The sequence below is a fragment of the Triturus cristatus genome, chromosome 2_1 (genome assembly GCF_964204655.1).
Source record: "Triturus cristatus chromosome 2_1, aTriCri1.1, whole genome shotgun sequence".
Lineage (NCBI taxonomy): Eukaryota > Metazoa > Chordata > Amphibia > Caudata > Salamandridae > Triturus > Triturus cristatus.
The window spans coordinates 269,380,601-269,398,898 of NC_140581.1; the positions used below are offsets into that span (position 1 = coordinate 269,380,601).

The 18,298-nt window shown below is 42.0% G+C and overlaps 1 protein-coding gene across 1 annotated transcript in view; it reads left to right on the forward strand.

The window, feature by feature from the left end:
* The window catches only part of LOC146864082 (UDP-glycosyltransferase 3A1-like), a 423,888-nt gene that overhangs the window by 215,105 nt on the left and 190,485 nt on the right, over nucleotides 1–18,298 (forward strand). The window lies entirely within an intron of this gene.

Below are 18,298 nucleotides of genomic sequence, written 5' to 3' on the forward strand. Positions count from 1 at the left end.
AGGGCAGCTTCTCCTGTATCACATTTAGTTTTTCTATACACAAGAGTGAGGAGCTCGCAGGCACACTCCTGCTGAGCAGCCCTGTGGAGCATTATCCGCGCCAAGTCCAGCATGTGCAGCAGTAGGAACCGAAGATCTTCCTCTTGGATGACCACTGATAGAGAGTGGGGCCAATTCTGGAAAATGGACCGGATCCACAGAGATATATGAGCTAAAGAGTCTGGCAATAAACCAGGACTATCCATGTCGCAGTCCATCCCCCTGAGGCTAGAGGATGGGTAGAAGTCATAGGAATCCGGATGTGCTGAATCCTGTTCAGCAGTAAGTTGGCAGCATAGGGTGGGTTCCCACTGTGAGTGCTTCCAATCCTAGTGGGTATTAATAGGAAACAGAGTGGGATCCTGCTTCACTGTCCAACTACCTGGAAGGTGTAAAAAGAACCTCATATTTATGTGATATAATGTGTCATAAATACACATTATGTACATGAATACTTCCTTTATGAAGTTATTGATTTTAAGGCATTACTCCCAGAATACCGTATGTCTAGCGGGCAGGGAGCGCTCAAGTATTTAGTAATGAATAATTGAATTGTAGGTGTACTTTCAATAGGACTGTCCCAAAGTGCAGAGGATGCAGGCACATCAGCAGATCCTAGCTGCTGGTATGCCAGTAGAGAATCATTTACAGCAGAGAGAAGCTTATCTAACGTCCTTTGCCCCCACGCTAAGGACACCAGTATGTTTGCCTCTCTGCAGAATCAATGTAAACAAGCATTTGCAATGTACTAGGTCTTGCTTGACTGAAAGTTTGAGCTATTGGCATTGCATTATTCTTTGCAACGCCAATAGCTCAACTTTCAGTAATGCGAGACCTACTGCATTGCAAATGCTTGTTTAGAATTCCTTTTATTGCTGAAGGCTGTTGAGACACCTAAAGATGTCTCTGGGCCAAACCCAAAAATGTATCGGCTCCACAGGGCTCAAATGCATGCCCATCTCGTAAATCCTACATAAATGTTATCATGATAATGATGGTATGCAAGAAGCACTGTTAGGAAAAGGCCATCAGCAAAGCGTGAAATATAAATTGTCTGAATCAATGTCCCACTTTCTCATCACCTCCGTATTTACAGAAACCAAAATCGTATTCATATTGACCTAAAGTTAGTATTAAAAATGTTTTAATGACATTGATATGCTATAACGATATTTCTCGTTAACTTGTCCACCATACATTAAATTATACAGATTTCATCATCACCTTAGTTTTTACGGGAAATAAAACATGTTAATTTATATATAGATTTTTAGTGCACAATACCAGAAAATTTCTCATTGCACTTTCATTACTGTTGCTTTGTATTTGGCAACAATAAGGTATGAACCTTCTCTTTGAATTTACCAGCTTGAAATTTGCAATTAAGTACTAATAATACATCATTAATGACAAAATGACATCTAAACGTGTGCGGTATTGGGATTGTTTTACTTTTAGTAATATTTGAGCAACACCAATGTATCTGTCGTCTTCACCATAGACAATGATGATCCATAGACAATGATGATCCATAGATAATGATGATTTGCCACAATGCTTCTGATTACTATCACATGAACTATTTACATCAGCTGTTTGAAACAATATAGAAGAGGACAATTCTAGAGAATATGGGCACTTGATATGTTGCAAGTTAATTGTCTGCCTTGCTTTATATCAATTAATTTATTCTAGGTGTCTTCTGTTCCAGAACATGCCAACTGAATTGTGTGTAGTCGTAGTTGTTTGTGGTCAGGTCTGGTGTTGGTCTTTTGATTTCACTAAAATTCTATGTATAATATATTTGCTTGCATGGCCTGTTATTGTGTCATTAATATTTTCCTTCCAGCCAGTACAGACTATATGACACCATAGGATAATGGCTCAGCCCACTTCAGCCACTGGCTAACTTTACTGTGAGTGACAGCATTCTGCCCTTTCACAAGTTGCACGTCCGCACACAAAGTACTTTGCTTCAATCTCAGGGACTGCTACGGCATAATGTACTTGTTGAGACCAAAACTAGTTTTGCTTTTAAGTTGTCTGTTTTTTAGATTGATGAGTTCCCAGCAGCTTCCCCACCAATAATGTTTTGCAAAAAACCATGACAAAAGAAAACAAGCATTGACAAAGCCAAAAGACTGGCAGCCAACGCAAGGCACTAGAGACATGATTAATAAAATAGAAAACATACCATTCAATCCCATCCATGATGTTCTTGTAACCTTGGACATTGAATCTTTATACAGCAATATTCCCCAAAATGAAGCCATTGAAGCCACGTCGTGGTTTATCGACAAATTTGAAATTCCATTCTCAAAACCATTCATTCTAGAATGTCTGCACATTATCCTAACCGAAAAAAATTTCAGTTTTGGGGACCATATCTTTCATCAAACTAAAGGTGTCAGTATGGGCGCTTCGGTGGCGCCTTCTATAGCGAACATCTACATGGCACATTGGGAGGATAAATTTATCCACAATGAAATTGCCCCGTTTTTTGAGTCTGTCTCCCACTGGTCCAGATATATTGATGACATCTTCTTTATCTGGACCAGGGGAGAAGATACACTGTCTGAATATCTGCAATGGCTCAATCTCACAGATCCCAATTTACGATTCACTGCACATAGCCACACCACCATGGTAGAATTTCTTGACATTCTAATCAAAACCAACTGCGGCCACCTGGAAGTAGACTTACATGTTAAGCCAACAGCGAGAAACACACTTCTGCATTTCAAAAGCTTTCACCCTAGAAGTCAAAAAGACAGCATCCCTTTCTCCCAATTCCTAAGAGTCCGCCGCAACTGCACCAACCTCACTGACTTTGACAGACAAGCAGTGGAAATGAAAAAGAAATTCTTAGAGAGAGGATATCCCCACAGACTCGTTCGAGAATCATATAAACAGGCCAGATATTACGATAGGGATCACCTATTAAGACGCAAGAAACAAGACACAAATCACCAACTTGTATGTGTCACTAAACACTCAACCTTGAACACTAAAATAAAACACATCATTAACACCAACTGGCATATCCTTAATTGTACCACGGATAGTCAGAATAAATTAGAAAAACCTATTTATGCCTATCGTAAAAACAAGAACCTTAAAGACATCCTGGTCCACTCAAAATTTACTAGCCCCAACTCCCAACCACCATTCATCCAAAAAACTATTAACAGTAAAGCCCCCATCAAAGGAACGATAAGATGTTCAAACTGCAAATCCTGTGACTCCATCATTCCTGGAGACACTTAAACCCACAATGGATTTAAAATCCAAGCAACCAACTTATGGAACTGCAAGACCTTAAACGTCATCTACTTGATCCTCTGCCCTTGCCAACTAGGATATGTAGGCGAAACTGGGAGAGCTATACACATCAGAATATCAGAACATCGTTCTGCCATTAAAACTAAGAAACTCCAAGCCCCCTTAGTGAAACATTTCCTCCAAGCAAAACACCACCCAGATGATCTGCGTTGGTGCATTTTGGAAAAAATCAAAACATCTGATACTCAAGGTGGAACTGCAGTCCGAAAAAAACGTGGTGTTTTGGATTTTTTCCTTAGACACCTTTCGTAATGGTCTGAATAGTGACTTGCCGTGGGAAAATGCAATTATCTAATCAGATACATAAGCTATAAAGATGCAATACTTACAATTGATACTTGCTTTTCTCTTCCCACATTAATGTGAGTTTCTCCTTACCGACTTCTCAACAAACCCCTCCTGTAACCAACCCCACACCTGCTCCCATTCCCCGATACTACGGTTACATATATAATTGAAATTTTTTTTTTTTCATCTGTCTCTAATTAATATACTCACACAGTCTGCAGACATCACTCACTATCACACATTAGATTAAACACCTTTCATGTAACTTTCCATCCCAATATATATAATCATCGTGCACAGTGCATATGAGATTGCACCTATGTACAGATCCATATTAATAAGAGATTTCAATAAACGATATTTATCCATCTGTACTTATGGATGCACACGGGGACCGCTGTTCACAAGTCGGGTCCGGTCTGCTACGGTGGCCCTGTCAATTTCTCGCACATGTGCCCTTAACTAAACCACAACTTAGTTCTAACGTTACTATCCACCACGATAAAAGCCATTACTCCACCCACACATTACCCACGTAGCACGCACAGTCAGCTACATCCAATCAGACTGACTTAACCTAAATATTTAAACGAACGCGAATCCCGCCATCATCGCTTATCCGCCCGATCCACAGCTGAGTAAACGTCCACAAAGAAGCAATCGGCACTCCACCACGCCGCAGATCAGGTAAAGATTATTTCCAGCGCTTCAGAGTTGAACCTGCAAACCCTATATCCCTTAATTGAAAAACTGTTGAACTATTTATGTGTAACTTGCACTCGCTGATGTGACAGATTCGCCCTTCACATCCATCCCCCAGCCTCTATTTAACCCCACTTCCCTTATTTGCAGTTGGCATGTAATCATTCCTTGCCTCAAAATGATTATTATGAAACCGCAATTAACAACATTAACCTGAGCTAAACCAAACTCACCCACTTTATTGGTTTAACAACCGTCATACACACACCACCGTGAAGATATTTATTTCACATTAACGCCCCCCCCCCGCCTTTCTTGATTATTTTGTTTTAGGATATCTGTCCCTAAAACCAGACGGCCGTCATCCATACGGCATCATTTTAAATATCATCTGTGAATTCTTCATCGGGTTTACACAACAAAAGGTAAATAATGAAACAGCTATAACCTTGAAAATGCCCGATCCTCATAGGCACGCATTTATCCTAATTATATATTTTGGATTTCCCGCTCCAGAATCTTGCTGCATAAAGAACATATCTTGAACTTATGAATGAACACTCCGTTCATTCAAGCTATTTGATCGCCACATGTGAAAATCCATTTAAGCAGATAGAACAGGTATTTCTATTGTATTCGATACAAAGTAAATCCATATATTTTTAAAAAGAAAACCTTCTTTATGGTGTTGCTAATAAAGTTCCATCTACACCCACACAACTGCATGTTATTATCCTTACAGGCTTTATGACCACCACCAGTAATACCCGGCAACGTCCTTTTTATTCACTGTGAAACCACATGGTTAAAGGCATTACATCAACTATCAGGTACTGGAGGATTCCTCCTAGTGTTACAGCCTTTTGCGGACATCATTACTGAGTTCCTTACATCCTGTCTCTTGGTCATTTCAGACTGTTCACACTACCTCCAGATAAATCCTTTACCCGTTATCCATTCGCTAGACCACATCTTGAAGTAAGCACTGCTCTTTATCCTTCCAGGGTCTAGCATTATAGCTACCTTTCTCGTTAAATGATGTTCACAAATAACTAACTGCCTCGGTATTTGTCATCACACTCCTACTTGCTTAACCATTTTCACATCCCATTTCCTGTCCTTTCTCTTCTCTTCTTTCGTTGTCTTTCTCCTTTACTCATTGTATTCTTCCTCATTTTTTGTCTTTCTTCTCTTCTCTTTCTTTTCTTTTCTCTTTTTTTCTTCCCTTTTGTTCTTTTTTTCTTTCTTTTCTCCTCCCAGCTTTCTTTCTTCTTGTCCTTTCTCCCGTTCTAATTCTTTTTTCTTTTTTCTTTTTTTATTTCTCCCTCCTTTCTTTATTTTCTGTTTTTTAAAACATAACCCCCCTTTTTCTTTTCCCCCCCTTTCAAACAACCCTCCCCCCCTTTTTTCTTCCCCCCCCTTCCTGCTTTCACCCATTGTTAGACGTTCCATTGTCCACATCTGCATCCATTAGATAGATATTTATCATTTCCACGTATAATCATCTTAAATGTTAATGTCATCCTTCTCTCTATCCTCGGATGAGAATAACAGATTCTCGCTGTATGTGAAGTGTCCTTTTTTAGTTTATAGCCAATTTTATGTAAAAGATATAAAAACATAAAATCATTCATGTAATATCATTTTTTTAAATATATTTTTTCCAACCAACAGGAATTGTGGCATTTCCTGACGAAGGCGTACTTTTCGCCGAAACGCGCGTAGAAGATGATCATATGGCCACAGATTTGTTTCTACTTTTAACTGTTGTTTAATGAATATTAATACATTGAATGTTTATACTATGTACAAATGCATTGTTGAATTGCTTTTTTTATTGATTTTGCCCGTGATTCTGTGAGAATCATATTAACAATAAACATTAATGCGATATTTTTAAATACTGTTTTTGGCTATACTATTTGGACACGCTTTACATAGCAATATACAAAAAATGTTAATTGCCTAGGAAGTTATTATTGCACTGTGTTATACCCTGTCCTAGGAATTATATTCCATTTCCTCATGTTCAGGGGGTCCCTGTTACCCACATAAGCCAACGCCAGATCTACTGGCTTTGCTAAGGCTGGTGTCACAGACAGCACATCTTAAACCTGTGCTCACATTGGCCACAGCTGCATTTAAGTGACTGCACTTTCTAAAGAGCATGTATTTAATTCGAATTTATTCGAGGTAGTGGTGCAGACATTATATAATAGAAATCACTGGTTACTGTTTCTGTGCTAATTCAGATAAATGTCTGCACTTTGGTACGGGCAATTGCATGAAAGTAGAAGCACAGCCATGCGCCGCGTGAGGACAAACGTTCATGATAGGGTCATGTCTGTCAGGTTTGGTCTGCACGTCTATAAATATATGAACGATATACATCAGACTCTGATGCAGTCAGGTACCAGCCATTATATTTTAGAGTTAGTCGCACATGCAGATTGGCCTCCTGTAGCCCCTGGTTAAAGGGCAGCTGTGTGATTCTGCAGCACCCACAGATCCAGGACCACTGGAGGGGAAACCAGTGGATCAGTGTTCATCAACAAAACATGGAGGAGATGAGGGTCTAGGAGTTTTCTCTAGTTTGGGGACTTTTGTTTCCAAGGTGCTTTTCAAAGCACAGCACAATCTTCCCAAGTAACAAAATTATTTCAGAATTTTTTTTTTTTAAGTCAATAAAAGAAACAATAGGTCACTTATCTGAAACTCTCCTGCTATGATTTGAAATCCCTTCCCCTGCTGCGGGAGCCCCACCACCCAGAAATTTTGCAAGGCAAAAGATTATCTGCTGCACTATAGCTACCTCTTGCTTGCTATAAGGAGGTTGGAACAACACAATCTACATAAAGAGAAGATGCTTCCTGCTATTTAGGGAACAAAGAAGAGAGTGCAAAAGAACTGAAGCCAGCAGCCTGTAGCAGCATGTTGGGAGCTGCCGGGCCTCTTACAAAAATAATACACATTGTCGTTGTTATTTCACAATTGTTGCACAATGCGCTTCCAAACATGAAGAAAGAGGAACCAATCATCACAAAATGAAAACACCCTTTACATGATAGAAATTGGCAGAAACCTCTGATGGGATTTAAACATGCAATCACACAGCTGTATTTCAAGCCACTGCTTCTACTTGCTCCAAAGTGGCGGCTACAATGCTATCTATGTGAGGGCACAGCTGCCGTTTCCTATCTAGATGACAAAGGAACGCAATCTTAAGTAAGCACCCAAGTAGGGCTGCCGGGCCTCGTGCCAAAAAAGAAATGCATCACCAAAGGCAGAAATAGTCAACAGAAACTAACAAAGTTGCAACAAGGTGTGATCAAGCGGGGAAAATAGTGAACACTCTGGAAGCACAAACCCTCTAAAGCAAACTGACTTCAATATTATGCTGTCTGCTGTTAACTCTTCACTATTCACTATATTTAAACACTCTGTCATATTGGCATTATTACAGGATATTTCCATCCAAACTCAGGGGCGGCTGGTGAAATTTGAAAGTGATGGGGAAGAACTTCGAGATGTACTATAAATGGAAAACAGCATATCTCTGCGGAACCTGTTTTCATCTGTGCTCGGATTTCCCATGAAGTACTGAAAAAAGCAGAGGAGCTGCACCTTTGGTTTGACGTTTGCTTTCTGCCGAACTTGGTGACTGAAGTAAACTTGGTAAAAAATAGTTTCACCCTATTTTTCAGTCATTAATTTGAGTGCTCAGCACCTCTGAGAACAAAAGCAGAATGACCTAGAGAGCTGTGTTCATGGTTTTTCATTGAAAGCACGGGACTGCAGCAACAATACAAACAAGCATTTACAATTCAATAGGTGTCGCAATTGCGAGATTTTGAGTTATTGCCATTTTAAATGACAATGCCTTTTATTTATGTGATTAAAAAACCTGCAATAATAGAAGACATTGTCATTTACAAAACTAATAGGTCAAAGTTTCGAAAATGCGAGACCTATTGCATTGCAAATGTTTGTTATCAAGTGCTCCCCCCTTCTCCATATCACCAGGCAGCGCCTTCCCTCTGCGGTACAGATCTGCCAGTCGACTAATAAAATTACCCACTAGGGACTTCTGAGCTGGAGAAAGAGGAAGAGCTGTTTCTGAGCATAACAGACAAGGTGCTTGCTCTTCAGTGAATCTCGATAGAAACCGAAAGTCAGAATGCCGGCGTCTCTTTCTGCAGCCAACCCTTCAGCTTGGAGAAGTAAGCAAGCAGTGGCTGATGCTGGAGGAGGTGGAGCCCTCACTAAGCAGGCTAGTTCCTCACCCCCTCCCCCCCCCCCCCCCCCACATCCCCTCCCCTTCAGCCACAGCAGTAAATACCCCAACGGAAACCTATTTATTACAGAGGAAAGATTTCTCGAAGGGGGTCTCACTGACACGTGAGTGAAAGTGTTAATAGCACTCCCAGGGAAGGAGGCACTGACTGGCTAATTACTACCAAGGTAACCCAGCAGCAGCTTTCCTCCTAAACAACATTAAATAGTAATAACAAATCACTGAAAGGTCGAAAGCTTGGTTGTGTTTACTGTCAGCATGATCTCTGACCTTGGATGAAAGCTTGAAGCAATGGAGCCTGGCAGGTGGCTCCCACAAGGCTGCAGCTCACCTAGCATGGCAGGGGGGCTGAGGGATAGTCAGTGCTGACAGATTTTGAAACCCGTCCCAAGCCTAAAGACGCTCAAGTATAAGCCCAGATTAGCCCAACGCAGACCAGTGTCCGCCCAAAAACCAGTCCAAAGTTGAAATTCTCAAACATTTTAAGGAGGAATCTAAATTCTGTTCAATATACAGATAGTGGGAGGGGGCTTACTGGGCACCCGTGTTAATAACTACTCATTTTCAAGACCAGTTCCCACTTTGACTTTTCATCTTGTAGTTCTATCACCACAGAACCAAATCTGAACCTGGCATTCATGTATTACCTCTACAACATCAGATTATAAACCAATTTGTGTCTATGAATAGGAAAATCAATGCTATTTCTACAATGTGGCTCCAAAAAAGAATACTCAAAAGGTTATGCAGAATTAACACCACAAGATAATCTACATATTCAGAAACATCCCCTTGTACTAAAGTAATTGCAACACAACTTGTTTGGCACGGCTTACATTCTATGTACTTGCCGGAAGATATTCAATAAAAAAACCTCCTTTACAATGGCAATATGGGACAATAGCAAAAATAAACATTACAGCAGGCAAATCTGAAATGCAGTTTTCATGCAAAACAAGTGTACGTAAATATGAAGCAACAGTGTGGAAATGGAGGGTTGCTGCAGTAAGACAAGAGTTCCAAATCTTTTCAGTTAAAATGTAAGAAGAAACCAGAAAAAAGACAGTCACCCACTCTGACCGATTCCCTGCCCTCCGTTCCAAAGTCCTTCACCATGCCCACTTACTCTGGCACTAAAAGGTATAGAGGACATTGTTGTTTCCATAGTGTTGCAGCAAGCGCTCGACTAAAGCACCTAATCTTGGCAAGCGGCAGATTGGTTTGTTTGGGGTACAGATGAATGCAACGCTGTTGGAGTAGAAAGGAAAATTACCTAATTTCCCAGAACCTTTGGCGACACCATCAACACTGACACTTCCTCAACTCTACAGATACTGTCATACTGTTTGTGTTCCATTCCACTCCATTCCCCTTCATCATTAGCACTATCCCACTCCCATACCACCATTGGCCTGGGCCCTTTTATGAGGCTCCTTTACTCCTATCACCCAGATAGGGCTGTCATTACTTATGCTCTTAACTTTAAGCTCTCAGAAATTACTGTAAACACCCTAAGGTAATCCATGCCAGTTAAAGCAGTCGACGCTTGCATTTCATGTGTTTTACTTTATCCAGTCTTCTCTAAGATTATTTCTTATATCCGGATGATGTGTTTCTCTAGTTTTATTTTCACAAAACCTTCTTTTATATTACAAATTGTAAAATGAGTTGCCTTCAGGTCTGGGTGAGTTCAGATTGCAAGTAAACATTTATGATGGGCACGATTAAGAGTCCCGAGGCTGAAGGCAGTACTGCTTTCTCACAATGTCTGCCACTGGGTCATTATGGTGTTCAGACTAAATGCACATCCAGTTCTTATCCTCTTAAGAGAGTGCATAGAGTGATGGTTATATAAATGCCACATGTAAATTAAAGCACTACTATGTATGTTCACAATGAGGGCTACAATGTGTAGGAGTCATATCATGCACACTGGTAGGCATTATACATTAGGAGCATTTGGCCTGCAGAAACACATTCAGGATTTAAATGCTATGCAGTTGAGTGTGCTATTAAGTTTTTATTATCCAAAGTATCCCTTTTTAACAACCTTGGAATTACAAAAGATTGAGGATAAAAGCTAGGTTCTAAAGTAATGATTTTCAGTTTGCATGCAGTTCCTTGATTTTGGGTCATACCTCACTGTGCTATATTAGAAGGATTGTGACATATTAGCTGCAAATAACAAAATGATCTCTTTATTAAAAGCAGTGGCGGCCGGTAATTTTACCAGGGAGGGGATGGTGGCTGCACATTCACACATACACCTCACTTACACCCGTGCACTCACACACGCAGACACACACACACCCATTCACAACACCAACAAATGTATTATTTTATTTGAGAGTTTTATATAGCACTAGCTAGGTACACATACATTAATACATACACACATGAAACATAAAAAACCCCTAAAACTTACCTTAACTGCATCTCTCTTAGAGGGAAGCTCCAGAGGTCCCAAGAGGGCAGGGGCTGCTGCCTTCCCTCATGCTGATTGGAAAGCCGCAGTCCCTACCTCGTCACAGAGTTGGATGGGGTCAGTGAGACTGCTGACCCCATCCCACTCTGACCAGTTGCCACTGACTGACACTCTGCCCTGGTCACTCCAGGGCTTAAAACTAAAGCGGCCAAATCCGAGGCAGTCAGTGGCGCTCCCCTTCATCACAAGGGGGAGGTGCTTGAGGCACTTTTGCCAGACTGAGGAGGTCACGCCCACAAGGCTGTGAAATCCTCAGCCTGTTAAAGTTCAGCTCAGGCAGCCGGGAGTCTACGCATTTAGCTCATGTCCAGATACTGTCTGCCTAACCTGAACAAGAAGAGTGCCTGTCAGGCTGGCCTTTGTTCCACCACAACACCCACTGAGCTTGGTGCTGCCTCCTATTTACAACAGTGCTGTAAATAGGAGGTAGCGCCAAAATTAAGACCATAGAAAACCTGATCTTAACATAGTGAAACAAGGAGAAATGCTTAATTTCTCATCGTTTGTGATGTTTCAATGTGTTCTGCATTGTGCAGCACACATAGAAACAGCAAATCGCCGTGATTGGTTGTTCATGTGCAGGAAGGTGTCCCTTCCGGCAGATAAACAATCATTTAAAAAATGACAGTTTACAACTTCTATGTGTGCTGCACAATGCAGCACACAGAGAAATTACAATTCGCCATTCTGGATTGTCCCTTCCTGCACATAAACAGTCATTCTCTCAACGCAGGCAGCATTGCACTATGGTGCAAGGGTGCATTTATCGGTGCTAGGCAGCTAAATTTAGTGCCAGCTTTAGGGAAAATGCAGGGATGTGCCATACCATTGTAAATACAGTGCATCCCTGCGTTTTTAGAATGGCAGAGTGTGGCATTAGCAATGTTTGCTTAACGCCACGATTCGCCATCCCCTTGTAAATATGCCCCTTAGTTTGGTGTGCGTGCAAATCCTGCATTGCCATTCCCTGGTGAGTTGCCCTACTCCTGCTTAAACAAGGCCAATAGACGTACCAACTTGTGAGGCGGACTGACCTCATGGTTCTGTGACCTCAGTGACAGAGTCACTGTTGCTCTAGGGTGTCCTGCTTCGTAGGCCTGCCCGCAAGACTGAAGGTGAACTTCAGTATGGAATGTGGTGGGCAGGCATTCAAGGTTAACCCACATTTCCACCGCTAAGAACCACCTTCTGGTGCTAGGGCGCCAGGACTTCTAAGGTATAGCAGGGCTTCTAAGGTCTAGTATGGGGATGTGCTCCCTCAGGAGAGTAGTCTGCTGGACTGGTCAAGAAGGCATAACCTGATTCCCCATTTCCAAATTCGCAGCTCTGCCCATAGTGCCACATCCTCTCTCCACTGAACACCATACTGTCCCACTGAGAGACACGCCCACTGACTTCAGCTACAACCCAATTGTGCACTGCTATGAACATCTGGATGTGACTCAATTCACATTATGCACTAGAAAAGATTAACATGCTGTCTTAAAAAAAGAAAAGTTCACTGGCAAACTCTGTAAAGTGGCGCTAATGTGTTTGGGTGTGAATAAAATCAATCAAGCCACTTTGCGCCCGCTCTGTCACGCTTTATTTAGTTATTTATTTTTCGTATTTTTAAACTTTTTTTTCTTTTCGTCCTGGCTGCACTTTAGAACAGAAAAATGTCATAAAAACATGAAATTTCCAGCAAAAGTATTTCTTTCTATTTTAATCCATTTAAAAGGGGAACGAATGAAGGGAAGTAGAGGAATTGGAGGGTAAGAGATGTTTATTGAAGTCACGCTTTTCAGCAGGTGAGGAGGAGAGAGAATGAAAGAGGGGGAAGATATGGAAAAAAGAGAGGGGGTTCTGCTGTCAGCGGCAGAGCAGGAGAAGTGGATACATCTAACCACTAATCTTACCTTCTTAATGAACCTGCAGGGCATCTAGGGACTCTCTTGTGCAACAGAAGTAGGCTGCAGGGCTGGTCAACCAGCCCTTCTTGCCTTGGCAGTCCTGACTTCTCCTCTCTCAAACTCCACAGCACTCCTAGTCTGCCCATCCAACTTCCCACGAGTGGCAAGAAGTGAAGGTGCCTGGCTGCCCTGCCCAGACCACGGCCAGGCCAATCACATCAATAAAAAATGACTACCTGGCCTGTCCCTCATGACCACATTGGTCCAGAAGTCACTCTTGGGGCAGGCCAGCAGGGCTGTCACACTACCAATGATTGACGGCCCTGTCAAACGTACTGCCTATGCCATCCAGCGTTCTTTGCTCTCATTCGCCCGCCAATCCCTGCTGACCCTTGCCTGTGCTCCACTGACTGATAGGTGCGAGTGTCGTCCGCGTCGCCCCAGCTACAAATTCGCGCACAATGGGCAAATATCAACCCAAAAAATAGCCACCCGCGGGGTTTGGGTTTTCCCCACACAAATGGGAAAAATGTCACCCATTCGTGCGGGAAATAGCCCAATCTGGCAACACTGGGGATGGATCGGAGCACGAGCAAGGAAAGAGAGGGGGCGGAATGGAAACCCTTTTCAGGCCCTAACTAAAAACTAGCCTTAAAAGAAAGCTGAAACCAAGCAAAGATTCTACTAGAAAAAGTCCAACTGACAGTGGAGATCAAAAAGCTTAATAAAAAAATTACAAACATCGGAGAAGGATTCACAGCGGGGGAGGCAGCAGTAAAAAAAGGCAACAGTAGCACAATTGTGGCATTAAGAGGAGGTGAAAGGAAGAATGTTATATTTGAATGTAAGCAGCTAGTGCGCTGAAGCTAAATACAGACAAAAAGTAACAGAGAAGAACACCAAGGAAGAAATAGTCCCCAAAGAACACATAAAGAACCATAGAGGAATGAGGAAAGTACTAACCCTCTGCTCTCTGGGAGGAGGCAGGACTGACGAGTAGCAAGTAAGGGTTTTTAAAGGACTTCGATGCACAACACAAAATGATTACAGCAGGTCTCGAAGAGACAGCACATGCACTGTCTAGCTCGACATAAAAACTATGTTTTGGGTGAACAGACCTGGAGTAGAATTCAAGTGACAACTAGAAGGGTCGTGACCTGTATCTGGTAAAAAGAGATACGAATGTGTGTGGTAGCTAAAAACCTCTATGTAGGAAGTCATGGAGGACAGAACCAGCTGGCTTGGATTAGAAAAGACAATACATTTGAAACATTATATCGAAAACTCTTAGCTCCACAAATGGATAAATCATTTGTGGAGCTAAGAGTTTTCAATATAATGTGTAAATAAGAATGTTGCTTGAGACTGACTTACATGTAAATAAACTTTCAGAAAGCCAAATGTTTTTGAAATCTTGTCTGCTGCTCTAACCTCGTTCTGTGGATTGAATCTACAAGACTTTTATCCTTCTTTCCATATAGTGGTAGGAAATCTTTTGATATATTCAATTCTCCTATGCCTCTTGTTCCTTTTTCCGATCGGACTATTGTTTGTCTGTATCATAAGTTACCCTGGTCCTTAAGGTTAATTTTGGGTTACCTCATTATTTTGTGTCTACGGTGCAAAATAGTAATTAACTTGAATGATGCTTAATGTAAGTGCTGTTATGTGAGATGTGTTTATGGATGTTATACATTTTATTTGAATGATTATTTTGCATTCCTATTCCAAATTATGCACGATTTCATTTGTGTGATGAGTTTTAACTTTGTTCTTATCGATCATCTATTATGTCCGACCCGTCAATAGAGCGCGAGAAATGTGTTTATTTTTATGTTTCTGTAATGAACCCATTGGAGATATTGATACAGGTAAACGGGTTATTGGACAAATTCCTGTAGGCAGAGTTGGATTGTGCTATCTGAGGTGAGCAGTGGAAAGAATTACTCAGCTGAAAAAAGATAACTGTTTTGCAATTTACACATGCCGTCCTCAAGTGAGGTTTCTGCAGACAGCTGATCGGTAACTATGCCAATCTTGGGAAAAGAACATGTTGAACAGTGGTAAAAAAAAATTACAGAATGACGGTAGTCCTGTAGAGTGGTGGAAATGGTGGTAATTCAGGGTGATGGAAAAGAGGTTAAAGGCCAAATCCTCTTTAGAAAGCGTCCGAGAAATTTATGGGAATTCTGCAATAATTAGTTTCTGTTTAATATGAAAGGGCCTTCATCCAAAAAGAATTTGCATTGCAAGTGAATGAATCAGTTGTGATTTGAGAGGATGTGTATATGAAGGATGTGAGGTTTTTAACGCATGTTGTTGATTGGTGTTATATTTCAGTGAGGATTATTGTCTGGGTGTTTTTGAGGTGAATGACTTTGCTGTAAGGGGAGCTGCCATCCACACTCGAGAAAACAGAGCAGTGGATTGAAATTCAGAAGGGGAGGCTCGTTTATTCTGCTGTTTTCTGTTTTAGGCAGGTATAGTTCTAAGTTCAGTGAGCAAGAGCTAAATCTTGAAAACATGTTCTGGAGACAGGCTAAAGAATAATAACTTTAATACGAGCCCTCAGCAGTTGCCAATGCCTGCCACCAGCGTGTCACTATAACTAAACAATTGAGACAAGACCCACAAGGACGGACAAAGGCTGCAGTATAAGACAGGGCACACACACACGCGACAAGCAAAACAAGGAACATGTATTAAAACACCAGAGCAGGAAACCTTGAGCACCAGTAGCAAGGTAACAAACATTGGCAAAGCCAATAGGTCTCGCCTATACAAGAGCTATTGGCTTTGGCAATGTGGTTTTGCCATATTGTATACTAGTGTGGCTCCACTCTAGGCGTGGAGTGTCCTAGAGTGGAGTGGGGTGAGTAGTGTGCCGTAGACTGAATTTGTTGGAGTAGAGTGTCATAGAGGGGAATAGAGTTTAGTGGTTCAGTGGCAGAAAGTGTCGGTGAGTGGTATCATAGAGTGCAGTCTCGTAGTGTAGAGTAGCATAGAGTGAGGTGCAATAAGGTGAGGGGGTTGAAGTAGATTGGGGTAGTGGGGTGGATTTGGGTAGCGTGGGTTGGATTGGGTAGGGTAGATTGGAGTGAGTGGATTGGATGGGATGGATTGGATTGGAGTTGGGTGGATTGAAATGGGGTAAATTAGATTGGAGTGGAGTGGATTAGATTGGTTTGGGGTGGTGTGGATTGGATTAGATTGGAGTAGAATGGTTTGGAGTGGGGAGAATTAGAGTGGAGTGGGGGGTAGATTGCATTGAAGTGGGGTGGATTGGATTGGAGTGGGGTAGATTGGACTGGAGTGAGGTGGATTGGAGTGTGGTGGGCTGGATGTATTTAAATGAGTGGGGTGGACTGAACTGGATTGGGGTGGATGGGATTAGGGAAGACTAGGGTGGATTGGAGTTGGATGGACTGCAGTGGAGTTGAGTGGGGTAGATTGAAAAATGGTGGGTGGATTGGATTGGGGTGGAATAGAGTGGAGTTGACTGGATTGGCGTGGGGTAGATTGGAGTGGAATACATTGGATTGCAGTGGGGCGTATTTTTGGTCTTGGTGTAGGGCAGATTGTTTTGGATTGCAGTGGGGCAGATTGGAATGGGGCAGATTGTTTTGGACTGGAGTGGGGCACATTTGTTTGGTTTGGAGGGGTCAGATTGGAGTGAAGCAGATTGTTTTGAATTGGAGTGGGGGAGATTGTTTTGTATTGGAATGGGGTTGATTACAGTGGGGTAGATTGTTTTGGATTGGAGTGGGGTGGATTGGAGTGGGGTGGATTGGAGTGGGATGGATTTGAGTGGAGATGGTTGTTTTGGATTGAACTAGGTGAGATTGTTTTGGATTGGAGTGGGGTAGATTTTTTTGGTTTGAAGTGGGGCAGATTGTTTTGGATTGGAGTGGAGGAGATTGTTTTGCATTACAGCAAAGCGGATTGTTTTGAAATGAGGTAGGGCAGATTGTTTTGGATTAGAGTGGGGCAAATTGTAGGGGGGCAGATTGAGTGGGGTGAGTGTGATGGTTTGGAGTGGATTTGGTTGGAGTGAGTGGTTTAGATTGGTCTGGGGTGGATTAGATTGAGTTGGACTGATTGGTGTGGGGTGACAAGGGCGGTGGATTGGTGTGAACTGGAGTGCCGCAGATTGGATTGGGGTGGATTCGTGATTGCTTCAAGATTATGGGTTAAAGCATTATTTCAGAAATTAAGCATCAGAAAGAAACAATGTTGCTTTGCAATAACATTATCCTCATTTTTTGAGAACAGTGCCCACGATCAGATACAAAAGAAAAAATGAGTGTAAAATGAGAAAAGAAGACTTGCCAAATTAAAAGAAAGTTACTTATAGGAAATAAATCTTTGCATTTTTGTTTGTCCTGCTGGCCATGTTTTTGCCATTTGCATTCCTTCCGTTTGCAGGGCACTAAAAGTGAAAGAGAACAAAATAGTACCTCAATCATATCGCAAGCAGCGGTCAGGCACTTATTAAGTTGAATCAATCAGTGCTTAGTCCCTGCTCCACAGAGAGGAACGCAAATGATGGTAAGCCTGGCTTGATGAATCACGAGGCTCTAAAGAAGATTGCTGCGCAAGCCAACAAATGGTAAGCAACAGGCAGGCTCCCAGTAGTTTTCTGTATACAAGAGTGTCTTGTAAGCGAGACATATGCACTAACACATGCTATCGCAGGCTCGACCTAAAAAAAGACACATTATAATACTATTATAGTGGTATTTGAAGTATGTTGGCCTGATCAAAATGTGTCCATGGGCCTTTATAGTATATTACCAGTTATTACAAATTGTATCAAATCGTTGATATGAGAGCCTCGCAAAAGTGAAGGGAGATATAAGAGTGGGAATATAGGTACTTTACAATGAGGCTGCTTAATATCCATGCTTGTGCTGTTTTCTTACCTAAGACTTGCCTGATCCTATTTGTGGAAAATCACTTTCAATCAATCCATTAATCAATCAGGGATTTGTTAAGCGCGACTACTCACCCGTGAGGATCTCAAGGCGCTGGGGGGGTGGGGTGCAGGATACAATCCATCAAGGAGGGGATCAGTCGAAGAGCCAGGTTTTGAGGAATCTTTCGAAGATGGGGAGTGATGTTTTCTGTCTGAGGTGAAGCAGAAGGGCGTTCTAGGCTTTGGCTGCGAGGAAGGAGAAGGAGCGGCCTCCCGATCTGGTCTTTCTGGTGCGGGGGACCACGGCGTAGGATAGCTGGGCTGATTGTAGGGTCCTTTGG